Consider the following 14,917-nt stretch of genomic DNA (forward strand, 5'->3'; position numbering starts at 1 on the left):
TTTGCTTTTTGATTCAAAACAAATCCCATCATTGTCACACATGCTATTTTAAATAGCTGAAATGCAATGTATTTTAGAAACTTTGAACTCTGACAAGTGACTTATTCTTAAGTGGTTGTGGCGTACTGGGATACTTCAAAAAGGAAAAAAAAGCCATCTTCTCCCTTGTTTTCTACTTTACTAAGTGCACAAACTGAATTGCTTCATATTGATCTTGTGCTTCTTATTGATCAGTCAGATTCAGAGAGGTAGGCATTGAATCTAAGTAAAACAGATACTTCATATTTCGAAACCAGGTAAACTTGCAGATTTTCTGTCCCATAGGCAGCAGGCAACACAGTACCATGCTGCACTTGTATCATGGGTTACGTATGGCAGTAGAAACCTGTGTGAACTTCAGTTGATTAAAGCACAATTACTCTGGCTTTTTGTGGCTGAAATGCCTTTCCATCTTAATGATGTTAGGGAGTCTCAGGACAGAAGTACTGTATGTGGGGAAAGCAATGCAATTCTGAAGAGCATACCCTGCAAATAATTGTTAGGTTCATCCATCAGTTTGAACAAGAAAAAATTGCAAATGAGCAAACCAAAGAAGAGATCAGTACACACATTAAATGACTTCTAATGTTTGTCACTTGAGGACTTTAATATTGTCAAGAAACTTGGTATTCCCAGTTTGTTTGTGGTAGCAGTAACCAGTCATGTACATCAGAATTGAGCGAAACAGTGCAGTCATCGTTCTGAAGTGCAGTGCTCACTGACTTGTGACTTCTACCTCCCTGTCATTGCTTCCCTCTTGATTTCCTGCTTAGCTTGCTTCTGGCCAGTACTCCTGCCTCTTGACTTTTTCTGACACGGGCCATCCTTTGTACACAGCATTCTATGCTTTCTTTTTTTTTTTTTTTTTTCTCTAGTAAAGCGTTATCGGATTCAATGATCATTGCATGGGGCTGATACCCATTGCTTCTAAATGTGGCCACCATCTTTGTAATATTTTTATCTATACAGTGCTTTCCAGAGACCTGGATGAGATACCCAGCCTATCTGCCTGCTATTGTGCTTTCCTCTCATAAAGCTTTTTTATCGCTGGTCTAAGTTGCCCTTTGTCTGTTTTGCTGAATGTATTTTAGAATTAAGTACGCTAGTAAGAAATGCTATGTCAATAAGTTTTTTTTTCTTTGCTATCTGAGTGGTTTTTGCTTGGTGTCTTTTTTTTTTTTTACCTTTTTTTTTTTTTTTTTGAAGCTATGCTGTTAGTCTTGTCCATAAGGTTATTCATTTGCATTCAGACTTTTGATGAGACTTTCACCCACCTACTACTCCGTTGCTGAGTTCATAAGTTATTTGAGAAGAAGACTGTTATGTTGCTCAAAGAGTTATCAGGATTTTCCAGTTCCGTCTTCCAGCAGAACAGTAGAACATATATGTAGGCCCTTACACAGACATGTACCTTTTTTTCATAATATTCTTATGTTCTAAAATACCCTGTTTCCATCTCCTTGGCTACCAGCTATGTAACTTTCACTTGGTCTGTTTCTTGGATAGCTAATAAAGCAAAGGAAAGTGCATAGTAACTTTACCATGCAAGCTTAATTTGAATGAATACAAGAAGCAGTTCCTTATAAACTTATTATGAGGAAGGTAACGCTACTTGTTTATTTTTTTGCTATTTACATACAATTATTAGCAAGTGAGATTTTCTGACTTAATTTGCATTTGATAAGAATTTTCAAAGAAAGAAGGAAAGCTAAACCTGTGTTATTGCATTCCTTATTCTTTCTATGGATCCATTCCCGGGAATATTGTTAATTACAATCAGTAGCTTTCAGGCATTGTCAGCAGTTATATCTACTTAATATCTTTCAGTTATTCTCCAGTCTCTTTTTTAATACTTGTGTAGCAATAGCCTTCATAGTATGACTTTGACAAGGACATTATGCTTTTTTCAGGTTTATTAAAAAGTAAAAAACTAAGTTTAAAATGCAGCAGTGTATGTACATGTTGCATCCTGTACAGACTGTTCAGGTAACTGCAGGAGTTTCAGTGAACCCCAGGCAAGCACTGTGTGTAACTTGTGACTGTAGTGGAGAAAGGAGTGAGTTGATCAGAACAGCTCACATAGAACCCCACAAATGTTCCAAGAAATTGTGCAAAAGTTTCAGTGGCCTTCCTAGTGGAGGGAAGAAAGGAAGATGAATACAATTTTGGACTGCTTTCATGTCACTATGGAGAGATGTTTCTTTGGGGGAGGGAGAGTGCAAATGGGAAAAAAAGGTTGCAGGCAAAACTTGAAAGGCAGATCTATGCAGACATGCCTCTGAGTGACTAAGCTCATTGATCTGATAGATTGACCATGGATCAAATACCACAGATGTGCATCCAAATGCTGTACAGTGTTGTGTTGCAATCAATTAGCTGGAACTGATACTGTTTCTTTCTGCTTTTCTAATGCTTAATTACTGACAAGTCTTCCTGGTATGTGACCAATATGTACTATCAAAAAAGAAAGTTAACATCTGTGACTTAATTACAAAGTATGTTGCAAGATGGGTGTTATTTGGGCAGACTTTGATTTGTGATGTGAGGAACAAGCAGGTAATGTTCCTGGGGAGCTGAGTATGAGGGGTTGAGGTCTTTGCCAGGACTTTTATTCTTGACGAATGTGCATCTGGGAAGTAGTAGCGTTAGGCACTTCTCATTGGCGTTGAGTGGAGGAGTCCTACCACTTCTCATTGTGGAGGATTTCCTTTTCCTTGTGAAGGAGCTCACTTGCACTTAATCTCCGTACAACCTTTAATAACTCATTGGTAGAAGAATGTTTACGTAAGAATTTGCTCGGATTAATTTTTGTATCAGTAAGAAAGAAGAAATGATGTTGTTCAAAAACAAAGCTCTGACTACTTCCAGTATTCATGTAACACATGGGAGTTCATCTGTATTCATGACATACTTCATGTGTCCAGTGTGAAGTTCATCTTCCAAAATGGTACGCTTTCTGCCTGCACAAGGAGTTGTAATCACCCTCCACCTCCCCTGACTGTTCTCCTACTCTGGGCACTGTGCTGAGGGGTTTGTCTTTAGCAGCATGTTTCACCAGAAGTGTGTTATGTGGCAGTACCTCACCTTTTACATGCTTGAAAATAATAATGGTGCTTTTCCAAGAAATCGGAGATGCATTCTCTAAGGTAGCTGTAAGAAGCGTACTTAAAACAGAGGAGTGAGAACAGATTAGAGGCCTCTGGGTGGAATAGTTTTAATACGGTGAAGCCTCCAGATGCTGTAATGTTGTTTCAAGGAATTTAAGAAATTAAAGATGACCGAGTTGAAGCACAAATTAAGTGAACTGTTCTCAAGTCCAATTAATAAAGAAACAAGCAACAATGCTGATGTGTCAAAGACCTTGGAGGATTTCAAGGTTATGGTGCCAGATAGCATAAAACTCCATCAAAACTCAGATGCAAAGAGTGGTGCCTATTCCTGACAAAACAATCCCAGCAGGTCTAAGAGGCAGTCAGATATTGTTATTGTCTCTGGGGGCCACTAGGCATATCAGCAGGCACTTCTCCATCAGTAAAGTGGCAGTTTGGTTTTCATGTTTTCTACTTGGCTATGTAAATGTCAATGAAAACTGGTAGTTAGACACCTGGGAAGCAGAACCTCATGTCTGGACAATTTGTCAAATGTCTCCTTACCTTAGTGTAAGGGACAGCGCTCGAAGACAGAAGGGATTTTTAAAGGACAGGAGTTCTCTAGTTGTGGTGAATGGGATGGGATCCTGAGTACTAATTCTGCTGCCTGAGAAATCTCCAACTTATTAACCCTAGGCAACCCTAGAAGAAGCAATTTATACTTGAGGAAAGGGTACCAAATGGGGAGAGAGACTGCAAAGCTCCAGATTTTTCCCAGTAAGACTTGAAACAAACTTACTCAGGGTAGAAATGGGAGAAACACCCCACAAATGCTTGCTATCAGATAAGGAATGGTGTCTCTCAGTAGGTCTAAACTCTTTTGTGCTAGGCTATGGTAAATATGGGCGTGTGCTGCTGAGGTTTTCTTAATGCTTCATGTGGCCTGCTTGAGTTGGACAGGTTCCTGTGCCTACAGAACACGTGGCGTGAGCTTAATGGAGCATTGTATCCTGTGGCCCATGTAAGCCAATTCAGCAAGAGTAGGGCTTAGAGGACGATCGCTTTGCTAACTGCTGCTTACAGCTCTTACCAATAGGAGCTGGTTATCTCACGGTCCATCCATAACTTGACCTCCCTCCTGTGCAGATAGCTTCAGTGCCTCTTTCCCCACACGTTTCCCAGCAAACCTCCACATCTCCATTTTGGCATCTCTCGTGTGACTACAAACGCTTTGGATGGGATGTACAAGGAGCTGCTGCTAAAGGAGAAAAACTTTCCCTATCCACATGTTTTTTCCTGTTAGCTTCACTAGTTACTGCCTCTGCCAGGTCACTGCACTTGCCTTCCTCTCTCCAGCTAACAGAAGTAAAAGGGAAGATGCAGCAGTGGTGTGGCAGTATACCCTCAGGTACATGGGTGAGAGAGAGCCTTCTGCGAGGACTGGCAATTGTTCTCTTTATCTCCACACCTGAATGAGCAATGTTTGTTTTTAAAAAGGGTCACAGATACTATAACAGGGAGAAAAAAAGGAAGGCATTCTCCGTTTGGTCAATCTTCTCCATCTCCTGTAGGTGCCATTTCTGCCTGTTCAGCCTGCTGCCTGGACTGCAGGAACCAGCAGGGTTTTAATATACTTGTGTTTCTTTGGCAGTCTCTTAACTATCTGTAGTGCCTAATTTTTCTAGCATCTAGAATGGTACACTAGTCCAGGAAGGGGCCATATGAACTGAGAGGTGGATGGGGGCAATAAAGTATTTTTACTTCAGTGGTTGAGTTCCTGCAGCTTTATTAATTATTGTTCAGAAATGGAATATTAAAAACAAAAAACAAAACTCAGAACTCCACTTTCACAAGATATGCTGCTCTCATCAGAATTGGAAGTGTAAGTTTAAAAACTAGTTGTTAGTGTTAGAGTAGTAATGTGTTACTAATTTTGTGGGAGATGGTAAACTGGTCTTCTACCAGTTTACTCATTTTGTGTCCTCTCACAGTACTTTCCCTTTTAAAACGGTTGGGAAATTTGTGCTGCTACACTGAATCCAAATCTTTTGGAAAACTGCAGTTTTCAAAAATCAAGTTTTTTTCATGTTAAATTAGTAAATATTTGTTTTCTTTAACAAATGGTCACTTGCTTTTTAGTTTTAATGGGAATCTTACTTTAGGAATACAAACATGCCTTAAAAATATTCAGAATCATGTGTTGGTCATCTTTTTTATTTCTTCATGTCTCTGCCTTGAGAATAACTAGATCAGCAAGATGATTTACAGAAAAGAGCATTGCTGTTTCACACACTCACTGTTTTCCAACCTTTTCTCCTCCCTTACAAAGGGACAGCATTTTTATAACTGTTGTGATGCCCTGTAGGGGAAGCTTTAATTATCTAAAAAGCGAAGATGTCAAAAACTATATAACATAGACTAAATCAGAATGAGATAATATTTTGAATCACTGTTTAGAATGAATTTAAATGTCTCTTTCTTGATGCAAATCTAGCTTTGCCTTGAACTAAGCCCTTTTAGCAGTAGTTATCTTTATGCTTTTCATGCAGCCTTAGATTTGGTCCTGTCTTTACCATTGTTCTAAACCTTCTCAGCTGAAATGAGCTCAAAGTGGTACACCTCTTTTGATTTCTGGTAACTTGAAGTTCTTCTCTGCAGGACAAAGATTCCATTAACTTGGAGAAAATGGATTGCTTTGAATCCCTTCCCATAACTGCTCGCACATTTGGTTTGTTTGCACAAAATTCTTCAGAGTGTATTCTTGAGACCTCTCATGCTGATTTCAGAAGAACTTGTGAAAAAAATCATACCTTCACTGCAGTATTGATCTTCTAGACAAATATATGAAGAAATCATTAAAATCATCTCCCTTTACCTCTGGAATTTGAACCTATAGCTCGGTTTTGCTCATAAACAAATGGGGCTTCAGCCTGTCTACAGCACTTGCCTTTTCCCCCATACGGGAAGGTGGTAATTGCCCGACTGACAGCAAGTGCTGGAGGAAGCAATAGGAGTGATTTCCTTGGTGACTGTCAGACTCTTCAGACAGGGCTTTCAAACTACATTTGTAATAACAGAAATACACGGTGGGAAAGATAAGCAATGTGGTCTTTAGCAAGCTTGTTTCTTGCCAATATACTGAAATATTTTTCCACCTACCAGCCATTCCAGCTTCATGCTGGTGTGTTAGCTTGGGGAACTCACAAACTTTTTTTTTTTTTTAAGTGTTACTAGCCAGCATTTTGGCTTCCCAGCCTCTCTGGCCTAAAGTCACTGTGTACTAACCAATGTAGAAAATGAAAACAAAAACTCCTTACAAAAGTTATTTTGTGTATATGTGAGCCATTTGCATGATTTTTAGGGTGGGTGTTTGTGACTTTATTTGGTTCTGTAGAATGCTTCAGACTAATGCAGATGGAGATATGTTCTGAGGTTATTAAATCATGAGGCTTTAACAGTTTTGAAAACACTAGGTTCTGGTCATATTCTGAAAATCTGCATAGCCAAGGTTGTTTAAGCCTGCTTTGGTTACCTTTAGTAATATTTTCACCTTTGTAAGAGAACACTGGAGAACTTTGTATAATATTAAGGCTACAGTGATATAAAACTAGCTGCTTTAGCTTCTTTGCTTAAAACATACTCCAAGTCTTCTAAAAAGAAATAGTTGGATTTATTGCCGTGCATCAGTTTTCCCTGCTATCTCCTACTTATTCTCAGGTTCTGCTCTATCTACACCCTAAAGGCATCACAATAACTAAAATGAATATATGCAAATGTCTCAAAGAAGTTCCTATTAGGATTTGTAATGTTTTGAATGTTTCCCACTTTCCCTTATTTGCATGTAGCTTTGCATAGAGAATAAATGTTAACCCAACTAGAAATCCAGATAGGGATTTCTCTTATCTTAAGACTATACAGGGGTTGAGAAACCCTAATTCTTTTGTTATTGAATTAGATTATTATTTAATACTAAACTAAAGTAAAGCAGAAACCCTGAGGCAAGCAAAAATTCTTTTTTTTTTTTTTCTTTCCAGCTGGTTTTAATAATACTTAACTGTATTTAATGTTTCCTTTAATCCAAACAAACATTTAGGTATTTGACATGTAAAAAGCTGCTACTAGTTCAAAACTACTGAATAAAAATTCCCTTTTTTTAAGGATAAATATTTTGTTGAAATAGAGGTAATAACAAACCTACTGTAGCCATTATTTTTATAAGAATAACGCTGATTTAATTCCAATTGAATTTTTTAAATTAAATAAAAATCTGTGCAGTGTCTAAGACTGTAAGTTACAGCACTAAGAACCTAAATCTTGCTAAACATGATCTAATAAGAGCAGAAAATGTTCTAGCTGACTTTCATCGTCCAAATTGAGGGATGGGAAAAGTACGCTTCCTGCAAAGAGCATAACGTGGAAATCTGCAATTTTTCTTCTCTTTTTATAGCTGACGCCACTATTTTTAGCATACATGAAAACATTTGTTTTTCTGGTGTAATATTAAAAAGAATGTATTCTTGTACAACTATGTGCGACTCCTAACTGGGTTATGTGGTGAGGCTCAAAACTTGCCTGGTTCACATGGCTCGCTTCCTGCACGGCAGCCTGCCTAGTCCCGCCGTGCCCCTGTCTCCCATCCGATCGTGGTGAAGCTGCGTAGCAGCAGGGATGTGGGGATGGCAGGCTTGTAATGCCTCTGCTCACGGGCCGTTATTTTTTCATTGATCTTTACAAGCCTATAACTCTTTTTAAAAGCATGTCATTAGATAGATATTGAAAGGAAAATGCTGATGATGGCTCTACAAAACCAATAAAGCTAGCTTTATTAGCTTTTATAAAAGCCTTTATTGCTCCTAGGGTCTTGGTCTCAGTAGTCAGTGAACCACATTCAGACACTTAAAGCCTGTCTCTCGCAGGCATCTCCAAAGCCTTCGCCCATGCACGTAATATTCCACCCAGGTGAATGGTGTAACTTTCTTTTCTAATTTTCTGCCCAGTAAGGTCAAAATGCAAAACCTTCAACATATCTACCTGTTCTTAAGTATTGGTAACCAGTGGAAGAGGTAACTGGTGGCTCCTGGCAGAGGAATGAATTCCTTTGTTTCCAGTGTAACGATAGCTTAGACAGTAAACATTAATTTTCATCAAGCACTTTGCTATAAATCTCAGTTTAGTATCTGTTTCAGATGTTCTAGATAAATCCTTAACCTTTAAGTTGTTCCCTCTTGTAATCCCATATCGTTGATGAATCTTGGCAGTGACAAATGGCACTGCTAGACCCTGCAGCTACTTGTGTTCGTGTGCTTCCCTATGTGTTTTCTTCAGAGGGAGGAGGAGGCTTGGAGAAAGCCAGTTTGAATACTAATGCCTATAAATGGCTTCCTTCTTTTTATTCTTTTCCTCTCGATCCCTAAACTCCAGGTATGTCTGTGAAGTTACCCTCGTAAACAAGAACAAAAAGCCCAATGCCTTGTCTCCTCAAGAAGGAACTTCCTGATGTTGTTGAAATCACTTGCAATGAATGTGCTGCTTTTTTGAAGTCTAGTAGCATAGCCCATAGATTGAAAAAAGGGCGACGCCTTTGTGTAAGAAAACAGTACAGAAGTACTGATTACTGACAATGATTTTTAGAAATGAAAATAGAATGTCAGCTCCTATGCAACATCACAAATCTGTAGCTAATGCTGCTATTAAACTGTCATGAAATAGCAGAGAACTGTTGAAACAAAAATAATGTTCAGAATGAATATTAGAACTCCTGAAATTTTCCAGATTTTGTCTGATATAAAAAATTTTGTTTGGGGTAAGTTAAGATAAATTCAAAATCTGAATTTTGTATGGAAAGCATCCTTTTTGACCAGGCCTGCTGTAGTGAGGATCTGCATGGATGAGAACTTCTGGCTTGAACAGGCGGAACCCAGCTGTTGCTTTGTGCTCTTGTTATGCAGCGCTGCTCAGGTAGAGCTAAAGATGCTGTATGAAGCTGCCCAGCGTCAGACTGCAGGGGCTCCCAGCTGTAATGCCTTCGCTGACCCATAGCAGATCAGCACAGTGACCTTTTTGGTTACGGTGTAGCACCAGTAAGCTTTGAAACGAATGGGGGAGTCATTCAGGAAAAAGGCTGCAGTATTGCAGAACAGAAGATGGAGCCTGCTCTTTGATTGGACGTGATACATGTCTACAGCTCCAGGCACATTTAAAAGAGCTGAGTGCATTCAGTACCTTCCAACACCTGGCATAGACCCTAAATTTTTGTGATACTACCAGCTCGATCTCGTTTCTGGTTATTGGTTCAGAGGGAATAATCTTTCTTAACAGCCTCTCAAGGGTACCACAAAACTTTATTAATATTAAGCAAGGAACTTGGAGATCCTCCACAATGATGTGGATAGGATAATTCTTTAATAGCATGGCTTTGTCACAGAAAAATAATTAATTCTGTCCTATTTCTTTGAATGACTGCAAAGATTTTGTGCTATTTGTTAATATATTTAGATTAGATGCTGAAGTGAAAGCCTAAACACCCTGTCATCTTCAGACACACTCAGGCAATTAGAGTGCAGCTTTTATTATTGTTTTATAATTCAAGCCTAGTGAAGTCATAAATTAAGAAGCTCATTAAATTTTCAATTGCATTAATAGGAAAATTCAACTTATTAAATTCTTTGGTAGGGCATAATAACAAAATATTGGAAATGCATCTTTTTCTTCTATTCTCATTAATCGTTGCTGGCCAGATAGCTTTGTCTACCCTTAACGTAGGAAAAATGAAGTAATGGGAATATAAATTGAAGAAAACAGTATCTGTTACACAGAGTTTAACGTTAATCTTCCTTGTCACATTTTAAAGAGTTGTTTAACAAATTCTCATGACTGACAGCCTGCCCCACAAATAGCTGCAGGCATCCCAGCAGCAAGGTGCCAGCATCTTTGCATTCTGTGCCTGGCACTGCTTTGTTTACAGCAGGCTATCAGATAGACTGGTAACACTATTCTTATTTGGCAATACATGACACAATTTGATGTAAGAGGTTGAGCAATTTAAAAGAGAAAATATTAAAAATCTTTTTCCAGCAATTGGATTTTGTAAGTGTATGTATTTAATGGAGTGTGCAACTATGAACCTGCTGTGAGCCAAGTCCGTACTGGTAGAAATGGCTTCGTATCCATTAGGATCGTAATGACTAGATTCACAGTTGTGGTGGGTTTCATTACATCAGTGAAACTTTTTTTTTATAGTAGATAATGGTTCAAGTACAAATTATTTGAAAATTAATGTAGCTCCAGCCAGTTATGCCGCAGCTGCCTTTGTCGTGCTGTGTTAGTATGCTCACGTTATAACAGTACAAGTACTACAGAAATTCTTCATTCATTTTGATAAGTGGTAGTGGTGTTCATGGTGTTTAATTTATTCACTGCTTATCTAGGTTATTAACAAATTCTAGTGGGACAGAGGGAGAAATGAGCATGAGGGAGCTTGAAATCCTTTGCATGTAGTGCTAAGTCACTCTAGACAAGTATGCACACAGAAAAATATTTGGCTAGATAATTTGAAGGCTTCATTCTAAATGTAGACTAATAACCTTCCTCTTGCCTGCTACCATTAGAAAGGTAATTTTTGACTGAGAAAGCTGTTTTCTATCTCTAGTTTATACTTCTGAAAAACATATCAATTAGCTGTTTCCTCGATTTTTTTTTTTATTATTTTTTTCTCAGTCTGGCCAAATGCCAGAATGCAAAAGATGTGTCTTCATTTCTTCAGGCAATTCTGTGGCACCTGTCTCCAAACTCTGTTCCCCCAGGTGCAGAGGTGTGTAATCCAGTGCTCAGTGAAGTCCTGTAAGCTCCTGTGGGTTTCTGGAATTGTAATTGGTGACCCATTTAAATTCCCCCATTGTTTCTCACAGCAGGACATTTGGTAAATGGATCTTCTGCCACACAAGTATGGGATACTTGCAATATTATCTCTCCCTTTTCCTCTTGGAAGACTCTGGGAAGGGGACTATTTTTATTCATGCTTTTATGAGGTGATTTTTCTCTCTTTTAGCTGCTGTCAATGTGTGTGCCGAAGTTGGTTGCCAGGAGAACAGGACCTAAAGACATGGCAAAGTAACTACTTTGCAATTAACTACTTGCTATTTTAAGGTTTAAACTTATTAACCTAAAATGATGGTACTTTTGAGGCTGATTCATGATTTTTCATTGTTCAAGATAGGTAACATGAGATGCATTACCCTTTTCTTTTTCACTGTCTTCCCCTCTAGACGTTGATTCCAGCAGGCTGGAGTCTGTGCCAGTGCAAGTCATGCTGCCTTTACTCAGGGCTCCTGGTAAAACTGAAGTAGTGGTTCTAGGGAGGCTTCCATGTCTTCATCTCTTCCAAATTGTTGATACAAAGCTTAAAAACAATGCCAAACAAAAAGGCAACCAATGGCCCCCACAGCCTGCCGTGTGGTGGAGCATCTGGTTAGTTTTCCTTCCCTCGTGTGCCTGTCCAGGCACAGTAATATGACTCCGGAACAACACACGCCTTTCTTTATGGACCAGTGCAAGTCTTTATTTGCACTGCCATTATTGCTGGTTACTTTTGACTTCTTGACTGAATTCAGCCTGAAAACTGCTTACAGCTGTTCCCTTTTTCCTATTACCAAATGTTAATTGGTGGGGTTTCTTCTCCCCTTGAAAGAGAGCTCCCTCAAGCTTTCAGCGTTAAGAACTTCAGAGTTTTCCTGGCCAGGCTTTGACAATAAGGCATTTATTTCCAGAGCTAAAGCTTGCCCTGGTTTCAAGACTCAAAAAGAAGCATAGCTAAATAATTAATATAATCATGGTAATGAAGATATTCACAGTAAGGAAATATTTGTCCATGAATCTTCAGTCGGTATTTCCCCTCTTTCTGAAATGTGGGTGATTACAAACAAGTTTCTACATGCTGTCTGCTCAGAGAAGCACTACCTTATCAGCCATGAAATAACTTGGTTTTGTTTTCTTTTGAAAAAGTATAGCTCAGTCTCAGGCCAGTTGTTCTTCCCGTTGGCAGTGTGCAGTTCCAGGTTTGCAAGTATCACTAATGCACATTGTGCTTGGAGGTGGAGTGAAGAACTGAAGTGTACCAAAGGCTGCATGGCTCATGCATGCAGGAGTAGGATTTCTTATAGAAATGTGGAAATTCTTGTAGAAATGTGCTCTACCTTTAGGATGTTTTTAATTTTCATAAATCAGGAATGTATTGAAAATGGTTTTATTTGGTTTGGTTTAAGCATTTATCTTTAAAGTAGTTAAAATTGAACAATTTCATTACAACATTTGTGGGTCTGTGCAGTGGTTTTGTAAAAATGCTTTTCTTAGAGTAAGAGCCTCTGGCTTTTCAGTTTTTACCACTGTTAATCAAAATAAGTTTTAATCTACTTTTCCATGTATTTTTAACAGCACTACTACAATAAAATATGAAATAATTTCATTAACCTTGGCCTAGACTTGCACTAAGGATCTCCCTAATTGGGCAAGCACAGCACAGATGTGAGGTCTACGATTACCGCAGCTATGCCAATCTCCTGGCAATGTGTCATTTTTAATGTGACAGCTGTATTCCAGCAATCAAGGGTTACAGCTTCTGGCAGCGTGAAGTTCTTATTATGCTGTTTCTGCTCTGCAGTAAAATAATTATTTCAAAGCAAGCTGCTTCCTTCTTATCCCTAACCTGAGATCAGAAGTCTTCCTATTTATTGTTTTGTGCCTGTTCATCTAATCATTATCTGCAGCAGCTGGGTTCATGTTCAAAAGTTAGTGTTCTAAGACTGACCTAAGATATATCACTTGTTCTATTACATTTATATAAAAACATTTGTTACTTTTAAATATATAAAGCAAAATTGCTTCCAAAGAACATTTGTCCTTCAAGTAAATGAACTGGAAATAGCTAAATATATATATATATATATATTATATATATATATATATATATATATGAAAAAAAAGATATAAAAAGGCAATGGGATAAAAATATAAATTATATATAATTATATAAAAATATAAAAGGATATAAAATATAGGAAAATTGCTTAATTATGTCATATACATTTGATTTCTATAAACTTGTCATTCTGCTAATCTGCAAAAAAAAATGTTGTATTAAAAAAAAAAATCGCTTAAGGAATTTCAAAATAAAAAGCCACACAGGATCTGTTTTGAGAAATTGCTACAGCAGAAGCCTGAATCTATTTGACTTATTTCACTTGAGATACTTTAAAGCAGAATGTTTTTGTTGTTTTTTTTTTATCCTGAAACTGTGAATTTTCTTTTAAAGTATTGGGCAAACAATGCATTAGTGAGCTGTTAAGAAATACTGTTTTATACAACAAAATATGTTCACATTTGCAGAGGTCAAAGTCTTTGGTCAAGCTACCTCTCTGTGCTTCTTTCCCCTTCTCAATTCTGAAGTTGTCCTGGGCATCAGAACAACTAAGGGAGCAAAGGTTTTTTTCCTAATGTCATGGACCAAAAAATGAGCTCAATTAAATGAGAAAGTAACAATAAAAAGCCTGAAGCAATCCTGAATTATAACTATGTGACCAAAAATAGATTCCCGAAAACCTGATTCTAATGACTGCAATGGCGATAGCAATTCCAATTGAAATTAGCAAAACATCTTGTAAAGAGAATCACTTTTCATCAGTACCTTATTTTTAATAAAATCACTGCTGAATTTTAATTTGTAATTCAGTTCCTTTAATGCATTCACCTCTTGTAACTGGGAAATCAATATCATTGGATGTATTGTGTTTTGCCTCTTTACTTTAAAGGTCATGTTCTAATTTGACCAACTACACAATTACTATTTTTCAGTAATGTTAGAATAGATAAGACTTCTCTGTAGCCTTAAGAAAAGTATACTAACGTGCTTTTGGGAACAAAATAGTTTTATACATTACCGATATGTGACAAAGCCAACACAGAATCTTTATTAATAATCCTATTAATGTTTCATCTAATGTGAAGGAAATGGTAAATAAATTGTGGCTTTAACCCACTGCTGAGCTTCCAATTACTATTTTTTCTCCCTTTCTGCTTGCAATACATCATCTTTTTTTAATATGACTGAAATGTTCTAACAATCAAGGGTTAGGATCCTAACAGCATGAAGTCCTCATTACGTGATTTCAGCACTACAGCAAAATAATGATTGTGAAGCAAGCTGTTCTCCGTGTAACACTTACAGAATAACTCATAAGACTACCCATTTACCAGCTTCTGGTTATGGATTCAATTACTTCATGCCTCAGGTTTGTGGATGTTGGAATCATGTCATGCATCTGTCTTGAGCTGTACCATAAAAAGCATTCAAAGTGAATAAATTACAGGTGATGTTCCCCAGAAGCACTCTGAGGTTTTTTGCTTTTTCCCAAGCCACTCAAGGTCTTGTCTTCTAAAAGTTTAATGAAGGTTTCATAAACCATGAAAAAGCCCACTAGAATGTCATGACCTTCTTTCATTTTCTGATAACGCACAAAAATCTACATTTTTTATAATTAATAGGGAGAAGAATGTTACACTTGAAAGATAGCATTTAAATATCTCCCAGTCCCAAGTACATGCTAAGCAGGACTGAAGAGGTAAATAAATGATGTTTCTAAAGGCTGTGCAGATGCCATGGAGATTGTATTTTTTCAAAACAATGGGACTTTCTATCAGATTAATAGTTTGCCTCCTTCAGTATGCAGTATAAAACTGGCAAGGAGATGAAACTATAAATACTTAATTGTTTGAAAGGGACTCTAGGTACAGCCAGG

At 37.7% G+C, this 14,917-nt stretch overlaps 1 protein-coding gene and 1 long non-coding RNA gene across 9 annotated transcripts in view; one reads left to right on the forward strand and one right to left on the reverse strand.

The window, feature by feature from the left end:
* The window catches only part of LOC106017239 (uncharacterized), a 49,102-nt gene that overhangs the window by 29,822 nt on the left and 4,363 nt on the right, over positions 1 to 14,917 (forward strand). For 2 of the 4 annotated variants that reach the window (XR_011812349.1, XR_011812344.1), the window contains one exon: positions 11,176 to 11,895. The exons of the other annotated variants lie outside the window; for them this stretch is intronic. This is a non-coding gene — a long non-coding RNA (uncharacterized lncRNA). Of the gene's footprint in view, positions 1 to 11,175; positions 11,896 to 14,917 lie in introns of those variants that run through there. 4 annotated transcript variants of the gene reach the window in all.
* Positions 1 to 14,917, reverse strand: part of CHST8 (carbohydrate sulfotransferase 8) — a 176,452-nt gene that overhangs the window by 8,329 nt on the left and 153,206 nt on the right. The gene's annotated exons all lie outside the window — the stretch shown is intronic.

Source organism: Anas platyrhynchos, chromosome 12 (genome assembly GCF_047663525.1).
Source record: "Anas platyrhynchos isolate ZD024472 breed Pekin duck chromosome 12, IASCAAS_PekinDuck_T2T, whole genome shotgun sequence".
In the NCBI taxonomy this organism is placed as follows: Eukaryota; Metazoa; Chordata; class Aves; order Anseriformes; family Anatidae; genus Anas; species Anas platyrhynchos.